Genomic DNA, 16,463 nt, shown 5'->3' with positions numbered 1-16,463 from the left:
CAGACCCTTTGAGGGACGCAGGATTGGGATGCTGGGTAAGTCCTACCAGCCCTTGGCAGTGCACAGATCGGAGATCCAGACTGCAATCTTATTTTCCAGGCCTCCTGAGGAGCTGGCTTGGCACAGAATGAAATAATCTGAAGACAGTTGAGCACCATCCAACCCATCTTGGAACTCTTGTTGGAAAATCAGGGTGAGGGGCAAGTATGTCAGGATAGTCCCTACTTCTGGAGATCAATGGATACCTGGCTGCTTTTCTACATTTTTTGGTACTTTAAATTTAGAAAGAAAAAAAAAAAAGAGGAACAGGTAATGTTAAGAATGGCTGCTCATTCTTAAAATGCTTTGGAGAATGAAAACTTTGGGGAAACCAAAGCAAGAGATGGCAGAGACTGCCAGGATGAAATAGCATTGGAATGAAGAATCCAAGAGCTTGGCATTTTTTTCCTCATACCTGTTTACTAAATATCCAAGTATCTTGTGCTTGTGTTTTTGTGACAGTTGTCTTTAGGACCCTCGAGTGCACTCTATTCTTCTTGACATCAAACATAGGGAAAATGAGAAAGACTTGACCTTTGCACTTAAACAATCTTAAAAATAATATAATTTTTTTGGAAAAATCTTGTAATGCAATTTTTAAAAAAGTAGCACACAGGGCCGCTCACCTGGGTTCATATCTCCGGCACCACAGTAACAAACAGAAAAGCTGGCCAATTTTAAAAATGAAAGGACAGGCGTGGTGTGCATACTTGTGATCCTAGCACTGGGTAAGTAACAGGAGGATCTTTGGAGCTCACTGGCCTGTCTTTTTGAATCAGGGAGCTTGAGGTTAGCTGAGAGATCCTGTCTCAAAAATAAGGTGGGAAGTGGTAGAGGAAGACACCTGACATCAAGTATGGGCTTCCACATTTATATATACATATGTGCGAGACACACACACACACCCTGCCAAATTCTCCCATTATGGCATTTTCCTCCCATGAGAATCTAGTTTTTCTTCATTTTCTGCATTTAGTTAATCTTTGAACAGCATGTCTGACTAGGCTGAAGTCTTTTTGTAATATCCACTTAACTTGGTCTCGCTCAAGTAGATGAAAACAAAGCCCATAGAGAGCATGGTGCTGAAGCAGCCAACTTGGTTCTCTCATCTCTCCTTTTGCTGGGTTAGTAGTCCTGAACATGATCTGACCTTTACAAAGACAGAGTTCCCTCTATTCATCAAATAGAGCCTCCCCTGGCTCCCCCGAGTGCTCACTCTGTCCCGCTGCTTCCTTCTCCCATTTTCCAGCTTTTGGGCCCCATCCCGTGTCCATGTGTTCCCACCTGATGGTGAAAATGAAAGCCCAGGGCTTTCTGCCATCTTCCTCCTTTCCCTGCACCCTGCCTGAGGTGTCAGTTACATAACTATGCATCTTAAAACTCATTTTTCATCTTTCCAGCTCCGCTCCTCCTTCTCCCACTTCTCTTCCCCTCCATTAATTCAGCTCTTGTATTTTGTCATCCTGGGGTTTCTCCCCGTTAGCAATGGTGTCTTACTTGCTGTTCACATCTAACCCAGGCTTGGCCAAGATTTTGCTTAGGAGACTTTTCCTCATTGGGGATACCCCACAGCTCACTACAGTCAGGACCACGTTTAGGACTCAGATCTGATTACTTTCAGCCCTGTGCTCTTAATGTTGTCTTCTTCCGACTCTTCAGTTTGCAGAGCTTATCTGATGTCCTGACCCTGAGGGCTTCACAGTCATGTTCTGCCTTTCCTCAGAGCTTCAACATTTCTTTGGAAACACGCAGTTTCCCTTGTTAATTGAATTGAGGTGCAGAGCAGAGCAGAAGCACACTGCCTATTTGCTAATGATGCTTTGCCAAGTTCAGGAAGAAGGGGATGCTTTGAAAACACAGTAGTGTCTACTCAGGTATTTGCTGGAAGTATCTCTTCCTTGCCTTAGCCTACTTTTCTGTATGACTGTGATTTAATAAATGTTGGTCTATCTGCCAGCCTGAAGAGACAGACCTGCATGTTAGGTTCTTAGTGTGGGACACTGAGAATGGTGGATGGAATGCATGGAAGAGCTGATAGAGGCATCCGCCCTGGGTTCCAGCTGAGAGCACTGACGTCTGGGATCTCAGCCTCATTTTAGGGACTGAGCAGGGCAATACGGGGCAAGAGTTCTGGAGATGTTTCTACCTCATTCGGGCCAGGGGAGAGTTATGTTCCAAAGTGTGGGTAAGCTAGCATGGCCTCCTGGTCTCTGCATCCTGAAAGAGTGGCTTCCCTTGGCTCTACGTGCCCTGCTGTAGGCTGTCCCCAACTCCTTTGCCACCCGCAGCTTCCCCAGTTCATTTTCACTCTGTTTCTCACGCACCTGCATGCTCTGCTCTCCATTCTCCTGAATAATTCCTTTCTGCAAGGCTTCAGTCACTCTGAGAGCTTTGATAGTCACTATGTATTGTTTGGAGCCCTTTTCCTAAGGAACGGGCCTAATTACTCACTGGACACTATAACTGAATTTTCCTCTGAAATGAGACGTGGAGTCTCTTAACTGTTGACCTCTTCCCTTCCCAGTGTCATTTTAACAAACGACATTAAATTATACCCAGGCTTGATGACTCCCATTTAATAGGCACTAAATCTCGTAAATAATCCATGCCCAATAATACAGTGGACTGTGTGCTCCATTTGCTAAGCTCCTTCGCCCTGCCAGCGGTTTTAATCAGGGCTCAGAGGCACTATGTGCCCATGCTGTGGTGGATACATCCATTCCCCTCAAAGTGCTGCTTCTTTGTCTAAAACAGGGAGGTCTTGAACTATATGAATTCCTTCGATTCTGATCTATATCTCTATATAATATAGGCACACACACACAAACACACACACACACACACACACACACACACGATTTTAAAGATCACAGTCCCAAAGGGGGGACATATAAAGGTCCCCCTTATCCAATAGGCCAAAAGAGTTTTGCTTGGACTGTAACACAGCCCTCAGACCCAAACCTATGGCTAGCATATAATTCCCTGGACATTCCTGAGGGAGACAGGCCCTGCCCTTTGTTTTTGCCACCACAGCAGGGAAGGGTGCTAGCTGCCTGGGGGCGTGGCTCAACAGAGTGGGCCATTATTTTCCACAGTTGCCCTGCTTGTTCTACTGCTGCAGGGGCTGGTGCACAGATGGACACTCTCGGGTGTTTATTCCCTCTGAAAATTAACTAGAGGGCCAACAGTAACTCCTGTCCCTGTTCTGTCCTCACGACTGTCTGTCCCAGCAGACAGGGCAAGGAATTTAGTGAGGTTGCTCCTCAGGCCCCAGGGTTCCCTAAAGACCAAGGCCTCTTTAGTCCTTGATTTAGGAGCTTCATTGTAGGCCACCAAGGACAGCAATGAGATGCTAGGAGCTGATGGACTGAACATGTCCCTGAACTAGCATTGCCCTAAGTGTGAGTTGTTGCTGCTCTTAAGAGACAGCTGGGAGCCATACTCCTTATCTACTGAAATCATCCCTTGCCTCACATGGCACTGAAGTGGGGAGTTTGTATTTGATACTTCTAACCTTTTGTGTGTGTTTCTTTTATTGAGTGTCCCAATCCCATTGTCTTAGACTGAGAAGAGAGAGAGAGAGAGAGAGAGAGAGAGAGAGAGAGAGAGAGAGAGAGATCCAGTTGTACACATGACGATGCTCACTGACATTTCTGGTAAGAAGTTGGCAAAGACTCTTCAAGAGATGTTAAGATATCTACATGCTTTCTAACACAATCCAATCAGAATAGGAATTTGAAATTATCTCTACCCTCATCAGTCTGGCTGTGCCTTTTTATAGATATGGAAAGCCAGGCTTTCTGCAAATTAGCAATGTATTTTGGTCTCCTAATCCCATGCACTTTCCATTACTGTCAGCTTCCTAATTGCATGCGGATTTCCTTATTCTCTAGAGCCAAGGAACATCAACATTCAGCTAAAGATGCTGCTAAATTCTGAATAAATACAACAAGTCAGCAAGGAATCATGTGGGACCTTTTATTCCTAATTTCAGATGACGGCTTGCATTAAACTCTGGCTCCTGGCCACTGCAGTACATTGTGACCTTGAGGCACTGTGGGCACACTAGACATTGCCACCACCCAAAGCCTCATGCTGATCCTTGAGAAGAGAGGTGAGACTTTGTTGTTGCCATTGTTTGTTTATTTTCCATGTGGAACAAGGAAAGACTTTCCTAAGTTTTGTTTTGGTTAGTAGAGTTTGTTGTAGTCTGAAAAGCAGAAACTTCTTAGTGGGGGGACTGTGAAGGCTCCCATTTCCTCAGCTATTATCACATGGTGACTTAACAGTGAATTGTAACTATATTAATATTAAAAATTAAATCATTAGAATTCTGTTAAGCTAAAGTTTTGGGCAATGTGTTAGGTTTGGATCCATTGTAACTGGTTTCCATGGCTGAGTGTGCTCCCATGACTCTTCCCCCAACTCACATTCATCTGATCAGGAAACCAGGCAGTCACTGAGCCAACTTATCCAGAAACTCTTCTGGATATAGAGTAGTGAGTGTGAAAAATGTATAATCTCCTGTTGTCCTAGATCTTAAGTCAAAAGATGGGCAAGTAGAGATAATGATAGTAATGCTATAGAGAAAACACAAATTGAATGAGGCAGGAGAGAGTACCAGACAAGAGAATGTGTTTGTGCAAAGTGTGTTGTCAGGCTCTAAACTGGGCTTCCTAAGAGTTTGTTTTAACCGTGTCTTTGAAAAGTAGGTACTCAACTTTGTCTCCTGGAGAGTGGTGGCTGGGTTTAGTGACTTCTACAAAAAGGTAGAGGAAGGGTGATACTCACCTCTGGGAGCTAGCAGAGTAAAGGCACCATCTTTTACCTCTTTTCTTGGGGTTGTTTGCAGTAGGGCAAGTTAGCTATTCTGTTGTGAGGATACACAAGCAATTTATAAAGAGGCTCATGTGGCAATAATGGGGAACTCTTGCCAACCCCATGGAATGGAGCCATCCAGGAAACAGACACCCAGGTCCAGTCCAACTGTCAGATGCCTGAAGCTTTTGCCAACACCTTGAGCTTACCACAGTGGAATGAGGACCTGGACTGGGCCACCCAGGTAAGCTGACGCCAGGTCCCAGGGCTAAATAAAACTGAGACAATACACATTATTATTTCTGTTTGTTTAAAGCCACAGGTTTTCAGGATATGGTGTTCAATAGCAATAAATAACATATATGTCTGTGCAAAAGATACTAGTTAGCTGTTTAGAAATTGCCATGATGGGGTGCCCCACAGAGGAAATGTGAGGGATGTATCTTGGCTCATAATTTCAGATCTTATAGTTCATCATGGTGGTGAAGAGATGAGAAAGCAGCACCATGTGACAAGAGCCTGTGTCAGGACTCCTCATGTGGCGGCAGTCTAGGAAGCAGAGCGAGCAGCTGGAACCGGAAGCAGGTCAACCTTCAAATTCTGCCCGTGGGGCCCACCTCTACCAGGGAGGCCACTCACCTTAGAAGTTCCACAGCCTTTGAAAAACAGCTTTGAGCAAGGGTTCAAACACATGAACCTTTGGATCACATTTCACCTTGGAATCCTGGCAGAGAAGTTATATTTGGACAGTGGTTGTTAGGCAGAAACAAAGTAAAAAGTGGGAAGAGAGTTCGAAGTGGGAGAGAGGCGGCAAGATTACTGTGGGTGAAAACATGCTTGAACACTGGAGGCTTCCCAAGACCCATGCATTCGATGTAAACCAGCCTTTCCAAGGACAGCTAGCACCACACGCCCTGGGAAACACCTCACTGTACTGAAATGATCTCTCTAAGGAACATATATCTATTGCTTCAGTAACTTGATATTTCTCTAGAGTTAGAATTCAACTCATGGTAAGACAATTGACCTTTCCCAAAGAAATGCAAGGATACATAACTGAGTTCTACGCGGCAGACAGAAAGGCCTCCAACAACACATTTTAAACAGCCTGTTAAAATAAAATTCATACACATACAAATGCACAAACACACACACACACACATTTCAGTCACTTAAAGTCAACAATTTAGTGTCTTTTAAAAAATTCATAGGATAGTAAAAATAGCGACATAATCCAAGCATAGACTAATTTTGTTCCCACCCTCTCACAAAGCTCCCACAATTATCACTATTTGTTCTTGCCATCACTTCCACCCACAAGACCTAGGTAATCACTAATCTGCTTTCTGTTGCTATAGATTTCATAGACATGTTTTCATGTGTCCACTTTTGGATGGTGTCTTTGATGTGTTTACAAAAAGACAAAGAGAAGGGAGATATGTTCTATGGAGGTGTGGTGAAGGGTGCCTCAGTGGGGCCCGTGCCAAGGCATCCCTTCCCCCTGAGGGACCAGCCACAGGACAGTATAGTATAGAATAGAGTTTATTAAGGGCACGGGGAGGGGAGTTAACAGGGTAGTAGAGGCAGAGAAAGGTAGAGAGAGAGTAGATAAGTAGAAGAGTAGAGGAGTAGAGGCTGGCCATGAGCTTGTGGAGAGAGGGGAGTAAGGGGATGGAGGGGGGAGAAGGGAAGCAGAGAAAGAGCAAGAGAGAACACGAAAAAGAGCAAAGAGGGGGCAAGCAGCCCCTTTTATAGTGGGTCAGGCCTACCTGGTGTTGCCAGGGACTGAGGGGTGGAGCTTAGACCCAATGCTAACAGTCTTTCCTTTAGTATAATGCTTTAGGTTTTTCTCCATGGTGCACCATGTTCTAGAACTTCAGTCTATATTTTCAGGTATTGTTGACTTGTGTAGATACACCTTGTGGTCAGTTGTCCATCACTTGGTAAATGGCATGATGCTTTTTATTTTCTGGATATTGTGAGCACTGTTGCTATTAATGTGCCGGCACACATGTACATATGTGATGCAACTTCAGTTAAAGAAATCGAATCACTAGTTGATAAGGCAGCGTCCATGTTTAATAACTTGAAGGGGAATTTTAAATGCTGTCTTTTCTTCCAAGTGGCTTCGCCAGACCACATACCTGCTGGCAATACAGGAATATTCTAATTTCTCTATACATTTATCAGCACTTATGATTGTTAAGTGTCAAACCTGGGAGAAATGGCTGAGGTGTCTCTTTAACAGTTGTCACCCATCACCGAGTGGAGCCATTTCAGTGGTGTGGGTAATTTCTGGGTATGCCCTCCATTTGTATTTTCTTAATGACTAACAACACTGAACATTCTTCCATAAACTTAATTGACCATTTTTAGATTTCTATTTTTTTTTTTAGAACAATGCTTATTTACAGTCTTTGATGCTTAAAAGGTTTAAAAGGTTTTACATCTAAAGCGTTCTTTATATCTTCTGGGTAGAAGTTTTGATTAAATAGATGCTTACAACTATTTTCTACCATTACAAAGCTTGTATTTCCACTTTGTATGTTTGTGTTATTACTTGAGAACCAAAATTTCAATTTCATCCATATATAATATACATATATTTTTGTTACTTGTGCCTTCAAAGAAAATATGAAAGGAAATCATCAAAGAACATGTTGTTTTGAAGAAAAAAAAACCAAACCCCATGAATACTTCCTATGCTTTCTTCTCTGAGATTTTGTTAGTTCTTCTCGGAATCTTTCTGTGTTTGTAAATGCTTGTGTGTGTACCAGGGTGGGGGTGGGTGGGTGGGGCGCTGCTGGAGCAGAGCAAGGGGCTGTGAAGCAGAAGTTCAGCAGTGTTAGAAAGCAAGAAGGAGTAAACGCAGGTGCACAGCAGCACAAAGGGACAGAGGAACAAAGGAAAAGCAGCCATTCCGGTCAATGACTTCTCCCTCAAAAGGATGTTCCAGAACCCAAACTGGGCTAGAAGGCAAGCTGGTGCGGGGAATTCATTTGGTTTTTATTCTACCACAGGTCGTGAATTGTGCCCTTTCCTCAACCTCAGTCTTTCTCAACTGGCTGTTTCTTAAAGAAGCAGAGAGGGGAAGAGGTCCATAGCTCCAGGCTGTGAACTTCCAGAAATGTGAGTGTAAACAAGTGTTCATATAAACAAAAGTTTTACCAGTTAGTAGTGAGTAAGGTTACTTAGTCATTGTTCTATTGCTGTGAAGAGACACCATGACTACGGGAACTCTTATGAGGAAAACATTTAACTGGAGTTGGCTTACAGTTAAGAGATTTAGTCCATTATCAGCACAGCTGGGACTGGGCAGAGTGCAGGCAGACAATGGTGGCGAGGAAACGGAGAGTTCTACAGGAATAGAGAGACCCTGGGCCCTTCTTGAGCTTTTTGAAACCCTAAGCCCACCCCCAGGGACACACTTCCTCTGATAAGGCCACACCCACCCTAAGAAGGCCACACCTCCTCCTAGTGCTACTCCCTGGTACCCAAGCCTTCAAATCTCTGAACCTATAGGGACTATTGCTATTCAAACCACCACATTAGGGGAGATTAAAATACCTGCATGAAAGTTTTATGAGGTGGTGAAGATCAAAAGTGGAAGTAATTCACTGGATGTTCTCTGCAGGCAAGCAATCTTTCAAACAAAGAAACAAACAAACAAAACCAAAAACATTCCTTACAGGAAGATGATCATCGTAGACCAAGAATGGATGAACAAGGTGCGGTGAGACCTGTTTCTCTATATGCTCATTATAAAAACCAATAAAAGGGGAATTCTTATATATACTAATTGGCAAGAGTTCAAATTCACTGCTTTTCATGTGGAGATCCAGATGTCTCGCTGCCCAGAAGTGTTTTCTTTCCCTCCTGAATAAGCTTTGCACCTTTGTTGCAGGAAATTAATGATAAATGCATGGGCTTACTTCTGAGACTCAATTTTATCTCGATCTCTGGGTCTGTCTTTATGTGAGCACGGTGGTGTTTTATTATAAATTTTAGGAAATTCTGAAACTGGGTTCTTAAAAGTACTCATAATTTTCATGATTTTAGTTTTGCCTGAGACTTTTGCATGTCTACCGGAGTTTAAGCATCATCCGACATCCTGATAATTTTGCATCTTTAGATGCAGCTAAGGAGTACGGTCTTCTGATCTACGAACATCTATGATCATTCTGCTCTCTTAGATCTTAAAGTTGTCTCGGTGACATACGAGGGTGGTCTTCTACTCCTTTTGTTACCTGCATTTCTAAGTGTTTGTCTTTACTTTGGTCTTTCATTCTTCGCAATAACATTATAAGCGACATTAATATCCTAATTCAAAGTTGATTTCAGAAATTTCATGGACATTTCTTTCTCTTGCCTATTGTCCTGGATAGCCCTTTCATCACAATGCTGACTAGAAGTTGGAAGAATGAACATTCTTGTCTTGATACTGACCTTATAGAAAAGAACGTTAGCCATTTATCATTAAATTATCATAAGATGTGACCTTGTGGGTTTGTCATAAATGGCTTTCTCAGGTTGAGGAAAAAATTATTTTCTACTCCTATTTGTGATGACTTAAGGATGCTGAATTTTTTCAGTTTTTTCATGTACAAGTTATTCTTTTATTCTACAATATGGCACATTTAAATTAACCTTGCATTTCTAAGGTAAGTACCACCAAATTTGGTGCATACTGTCGCTTTACACAGTTTAATGTGCTGGTGTCTGGTAGTACTTTTCTAAGTATTTTTGTTCCTCTCTTTCTTTATAGGCGTTGTTGGTCTGTCATTTACTTATGATGGCTTTGGGTATGGGGTCCCAATAACTCAGGCCCCCTATAATAAATTGAGAATTATTCTTTGTTTTTGTCCTTGTTTGAGAAATATTTCTGAAGATTGATGTTATTTTTTTTTCTTTGAATGCTTTGTAAGTTTTAAACTAACCAATTTAGCTGTATTCTGTATCATTGACTTATTTATTATTTCTGCATTTTTTGATTTACAATTTGTGTTTTTCTGGAGATTTATACATTCCATGAAAGTTTATATATATGTGTGTGTGTGTGTGTGTGTGTGTGTGTGTGTGTGTGTGTGTGTGTGTGTTTAAGCAGCTGTTCACTATATACCAATACAGATCTTTTTATTTATGTAATGTTAATTGTGAGTTGGAGCTGTAGGAAATGAGACAAGAGATAAGAATTAAAACAAGAGTCTTGATCAACAATAAGGAGGCTGCTTTTACTAGGACGTTGTTTCGAGCTGGCCAGCAGCTCACATGTCCGGGTTCGAGCCTGGGAGGCAATCTGGAGCTGAAAGAAAAGAGGGAACCTAGGCAGGTTGAGAAATAATGGAACCAAGACATGCTAGTCTGTTCAAGGTTCAAGTGTTTAATGGCAACTGCGCTTTTAAAAAGTGGGGGGGAGGCCCATTCCCACCAATTCATCCTTGGAGCCTGAAACCAGCTGCAGGTGATGACTGCAGGATAGGGGGTAGTCTCAGGAGTAGCCCCGGGGGGCCTCTCAGCAGGTAGCAGTATCTTGAAGAGGAACAGCAACAGTGGCTGAACAATAGAGTGATCTAGGGAGGAAGGATCCACCTGAGGTAATCTCCTTAGTGGCAGCAAAGTCAAGGTCTGGCTCAGCCTGCTTCAGGCTTGTGGGAAGTTACAGGAGGTGACATAGTGGGCATTATGGCAGACAAGTCATTTCCTTAACTGGGACCTTAGCGAATTGAAATGTCTCTCTGCTTCCTCATAGGGTAATTGTGAGAAGAAAAATGAAATATGGGACAGAAAATCCCAGGTCAAGTTGGAGGTCAGTTTTCAGGAACCAGGATTTGGCCTGAATTGTTGTTTTCAAATCCTTATCTGTTGACTCTTGAGGAAGGAAGGCAAAGAGACTCAATAGAAGGCTCAGCATTGTATCTCAAGAAAGGTTTATTTTGTCCAAAAAGATACTTGGGAATTGAACATGAATACGGGACACAGTCCATGTTCATAAAGGCCATCAGCCCTCCAGAAGAGAGGATGGATCTGGAGAGAAGAGATGGGATTCCATGAAGAGGATCCAGTAGTTGGCTGGACCACACAACCCTGTTTCAGGAGGCAGTGGGAAGTTCGTTTGTGTCTTCAAGATGTTGGAAGGGGCTTGAGTTCTTTCTTTCTTTCTTTCTTTCTTTCTTTCTTTCTTTCTTTCTTTCTTTCTTTCTTTCTTCCTTCCTTCCTTCCTTCCTTTCCTTCCTTCCTTCCTTCCTTCCTTCCTTCCTTCCTTCCTTCCTTCCTTCCTCCCTCCCTCCCTCCCTTCCTCTCCCTCTCCCTTATTTTTTCATCTATAGCCTTAATCCAGGGAGCTGCACAATATGCTCTTCAGTTTCCTTTCTTCCTTTATTTTCAGTCAGCAGCAGAAGCTCTTGAGAGAAGCACTGTCTAAATATAAGAGTACAATTAAGAGAAATGCATTCCTTTTCCTTAGGAAAACTTCCGTGATGCACGGACACTTCTTACTCAGCAAGTTTAATTGTTGCCTCTTTAAGGAAGATTTCATTTCCCCAGAGCTGAGGCAGAGGGATGATGCTAGGAGTCTGGTAAGCCCCTAAGAGTGAGAGATATGGCATTTTTGTGGACAGAGAGACCTTACAGGACCAGCACTTCTCTTTCCCAAGAGGGTTGTGCTCTTCTGCAGTTTTAGAACATGGTCCCCCTGTGATTGCCTGGGACCTTCCTCCCAGGCGGGAGCTCACTTAATCTGATCTAACCTAAACTATAGCTATCAGGGTGTGAGGAACACCATCTTCTAAAAAAAATTATTTCTTATTATAACCGCTTTTACTCTACAAATTAATGTGATTCATTATATTCATTAATAAATGTTTCTTTAATAATGTCCACCACTCAACTTTCTTAGCCTTTTTTACCTTCTTTTCTCCAAATCTGTAATAAGCCAGATCTACTTTCAGGCCACCCCTCCCCAACTCTGTGCCCACCGCTGCCACCCCCACCCTCCCCCTGACTATTGTTTTGTTTCCGTGTAAGAATGTAAACTTCTCTTTCTGTGTGGAAACACTTTCAGCCCAGGGTGCCATGCTCATCCCAGATGGACCCAAGACACCCATTTCTTCATTCGCAACAAAGAGTGAGCTAACATCTAGGGAATGCAGTTGGACTTCATAGAAGAATAATATCAGGGGACTTGGGCTCCAGCCCTAGCTCCGTTATTCAGTGAAGCTCAGAGATTGTTAATGATCATGGTGCGTCCAAGTTCTCTGAGCTAAATCTACAACTGGTCAATCGACGGGAATTGGATCGCACTCTTCAAGGTCCTTTGAACTCTAACATTTTGTGTCTGAGTGTGATATATGGTGACCTTCCAATGCTCTCAAGTATTTGCCTATTTTGTCTAATTTCCTCTCTTATACCCCATTTTCTGTAGAGGATTTTGAAGGGCTTAGACTGGTGGCACATAAAGCCACTAGTTTTCAGAATAAGAAAACACTTCCTTGAGCATTTTGCTTATAGTTTATGACATAATTTTAATTTTAAAATCAAGTAAGAATGACAGGATTCTTAAAGCCTGGTGTGGTAATGTATACCCTTAATTCCAGCACTCTGGAAACAGAGATAGGTAGGTCTATATGAGTTCCAGGTAAGCCTGGTTTACATAGTGAGTTCCAGGTCAGGCAAGACTACCTACTGAAATTCTGTTTCACAAAACAAAACAATAAAACAGTAACGACAGGATACAGAGTGTAGAGTGTCTGAGAGCTCAGAATGTCCAACTCTATGCATATGCTAGAAAATGATCTTCCATGAGAAGATGCTGTGCCCTGGGTATGTGATGGAACCATGCTGGTGTTATCTCTGGACATGTGTTTACAGCATGCTCAGTGAAGAGTGGTACCCTCAGAAGCATAGCTGGATAGGAAGATGTGAGATGAAAGCATGAAGGGAAATAGATCTACACAATAGGCTAGCTTTCTGTCAACATGCCCAAGGTATAGTCTCTGTTTCATATGATGATGATGATGACGGTGATGATGATAATGATAATGATATAAACATTTTCCTGCCCTTTGGTATTGCTCTCATTTGTCCTTAAATACAGTTAATTACTTTTGAATATAGCTAGAATCTTACATTTAAAGTATTTCTTTCCACTCAAGTAGCACCCATTCTCAAAACCCAACTTTTTAGAAACTTTTATACTTCTTTTAAACTTTGGTCACATTTCCACAAAAAATTATCTCTCAAAAATGCTCAAATATTTGGCAGTGGTAACACAGAAGGAGCCCAGTGATGGCCAAAGAGGGGAAAGTATGACTCAACTTTCTCAGAACTATGGTTTTCAACTAATCAGTCCAGAGAGACAGACAAAGGGACTTAGCAACCTGCTCTACCAACCATGTTCTTTTCATCATCTATGCCTAGTTACATGTCACACATTGACATGTAACTAGGCATAGATAAAATTATCCAGTGTCCCTGGCTGTAAGTCTCAAAGTCCTAAATAGGCTGTATGTGAGTCCAGCTTCTATTTAGGCTTATGAAATATGAGCTAATAATTTTTATGTTCACTTTCTCACCTTCACAACTCACAGGTTAGAGCAATAAAGAGAGCAGTAGTTTGAGTTGGTGGACAGTGATGGAAACTGGGGATTACCAGGAGAAGTCCTGGGCCTCTTTAAGAATTTGCTAAACGCATGAAACTCAAGAAGAAAGAAGACCAAAGTGTGGACACTTTGCCCCTTCTTAGAATTGGGAACAAAACACCCACGGAAGGAGTTACAGAGACAAAGTTTGGAGCTGTGACGAAAGGATGGACCATCTAGAGACTGCCATATCTGGGGATCCATTCCATAATCAGCCTCCAAACGCTGACACCATTGCACACACTAGCAAGATTTTGCTGAAAGGACCCAGATAGAGCTCTCTCTTGTGAGACTATGCCGGGGCCTAGCAAACACAGAAGTGGATGCTCACAGTCAACTATTGGATGGATCACACGGCCCCCAGTGGAGGAGCTAGAGAAAGTACCCAAGGAGCTAAAGGGATCTGCAACCCTATAGGTGGAACAACATTATGAACTAACCAGTACCCCGGAGCTCTTGACTCTAGCTGCATATGTATCAAAAGATGGCCTAGTTGGCCATCACTGGAAAGAGAGGCCCATTGGACTTGCAAACTTTATATGCCCCAGTACAGGGGAATGCCAGGGCCAAAAAGTGGGAGTGGGTGGGTAGGGGAGTGGGGGGGAGGGTATGGGGGACTTTTGGGATAGTATTGGAAATGTAAATGAGGAAAATACCTAATAAAAATATTGAAAAAAAAAGACTATGTGACTTCATGTACTAGTTACTTTGTACAACTATTGCTGGTGAGTGCAAGCAAACATGCACATATGACCTAAAGGCAGCATTTATTTGGGGCTCATGGTTTTATAGGTTTTCTGGTTGTTTGAGCAGGATAGCACAGCAGAGCAGTATAGGCAACTGTTTATAGCATGGCTGACCAGAAATCAGAGAGTCCAACTAGAAGGTACCAAAGAAATATGCCACTCCACCAAACAACTAACACCCTGTGCCCCACTTCTTCCAGCTAGACCCCATCCCCCAAAGCCTTGAGAATACTCCCAAACAATGCTACCCGCTGGATCTACTGTTCAAAGTAGAAGCTTGTAAGGAACATTTGAGATTAACATCTTACATCAGATGCTTGGAATGCAGAAGATAGAATTCCTTTGAGGAAGGTGGTCCTGAGATGCTCACAGTTCTAGTTGGCATGCAATCCCTTAAGTTAGCACAGTCAAGAGAGGGTACAGGGACTTGGAGGGATCCATAGTGCTTCTGGCCATCAGGACCCCACTCTAGGGATGCAGCATAGTGATGAAGGCAAACTCCATGGGCACATTCCTCTGAAATGAATTCAGTCCGAAATTCTAATCATTAATAACATCAGATAGATTTTGTTAAAGAGAAGACTGAAAGATAATTAGAAACAAAGCTTGATGTTTCATAACCTATAGAGCAAACCAGAGGGGATATGTAGAAGGGTAAAGTAGACTGCTGTGGGATTCATGAGAAAGGAGGGGCAGGTACGGTTATCATTTACTTCTGCCTCCTGTCCACACACTGGTCAGGCGATGCTCTCAGCTACAGATCCTCTGAGAAAATTGAGGGTGACGTGAATGAGTTAGAATGGATAAAGGACAAAGGAATCGGCACCTCAGAAAGTCTCTCTAATGAAAGCAGGGCACTGTAGATTCTGCCCACGTGTTGCAGCATTTTAGTCGGGTAGATGTTCTTTTTAATGAACCTAATTATCTTGAGAATCAGCTGTGTTTTAGATTATAGTAAAAAAGTTATCCCCTTTAAAAGGGGTAGCTGATTTGTCTACAGCATGTATTTCCCTCTAGCATCTATTTCATAGTGCACCTACTATGTGTATGAAGCTGGGACTTCAAGGTGGGTCTTTTACATTCTTTCAGAAATGTAATGCTTATATAGAATCATAGAACACACACACACATACACACACAAATGTTGTCTTACCATTTTCTTAATCTTTGTTCAAAATCTCTATCATTTCCTTCTGTTTTGGACTTTGACTTAAATTTACTGTTATATTTTTCATTTCTTCTTTTAGCTTTTGCTTATAAATGTTATGCATGTGCATGTGAGTGTGTGTGTGTGTGTGTGTGTGTGTGTGTATGCAGATGAGCCCATATATGCGCATACAAAGTCAAAGGAAGATGTCTGGTGTCTTACTCTGTCACTCTCCACCATATTCCTTGGAGACAGAGTCTCTCACTGAACAGGAAGTTCCCCATGTCAGCTCGGCAGGCTGGCTAGTGTGCTCCTGGTGTCTTCCTATCTCTGCCCCCTGACAAAGGGGTTATAGGCACGTGTGGTCATAGCCTCCTTTCTTATGTAGTTCCAGGGAATTCAAAGGCAGTCCTGTGCCTGTGCTCCCTCCCAGGAAGACATCTCTCAGCTCTGTTCAAGTTGCTCAAAGATGGAGCTAGCATAATTGCCTTGAAACCAGTACCCTATTTTTCTAACATAGGCACTGGGTGCCACATAATTTCCCAAGAGTTAATTTAACAAAGCACAGAGCACAGTATTCTAAAGGATGAAATACTTGTAATCACAATAACAATTTAATCGGGATAGAATCCCCAGGCCAGGAGGCCTTCCTCAGAGACCATTCACTACAGCTGTGGGGATGCTCTGACTCCTGTGATGCTTCTCCTGTCCTTCTGGAAGCAGTAAGTTCAGAAGATAGACGTCAGAACAAAGGAATCTCCAGGGTCATACAGCAATTCTTTACTTATCTGTCATTTGTATCTAGAGTTCTTTCGGTTTTCCTTTCCCCTTTTGTGATTTTTCTCTGATAATCTGACGATCAAGATTTTGATAATTCAAGTATTACTATTATGTAAATATACAGGAGACTGGAGATAAAGGGGATGTCTTTCGGTGAGGTGAGCACCCCCCCTCACTGCCCCCCAGGAAAACCGACATGGAGAGGACATTGCAGTGAGCACCGAAAGCAGGGAAAGGAACCAGCCAGACAAGGAGCAGATACCCGCAGGGTTTCAGAACAGCAAGTGCAAAGACCCT

General features: G+C 42.6%; 1 long non-coding RNA gene across 1 annotated transcript; it reads left to right on the top strand.

Annotated features, from left to right (window-relative positions):
* Positions 1-3,860: 3,860 nt before the first annotated feature.
* On the top strand, positions 3,861-13,538 carry C530043A13Rik. The gene is made up of 4 exons (XR_373514.2): positions 3,861-4,153; positions 7,878-7,986; positions 8,492-8,585; positions 10,607-13,538. It is a non-coding gene; the product is annotated as an RIKEN cDNA C530043A13 gene (long non-coding RNA).
* The last annotated feature ends 2,925 nt before the right edge of the window (positions 13,539-16,463 follow it).

Source organism: Mus musculus, chromosome 1, assembly GCF_000001635.26.
Source record: "Mus musculus strain C57BL/6J chromosome 1, GRCm38.p6 C57BL/6J".
NCBI lineage: Eukaryota > Metazoa > Chordata > Mammalia > Rodentia > Muridae > Mus > Mus musculus.
Note: the sequence above shows the minus strand (reverse complement) of the source record. Positions and strands in the feature narration are given on the sequence as shown.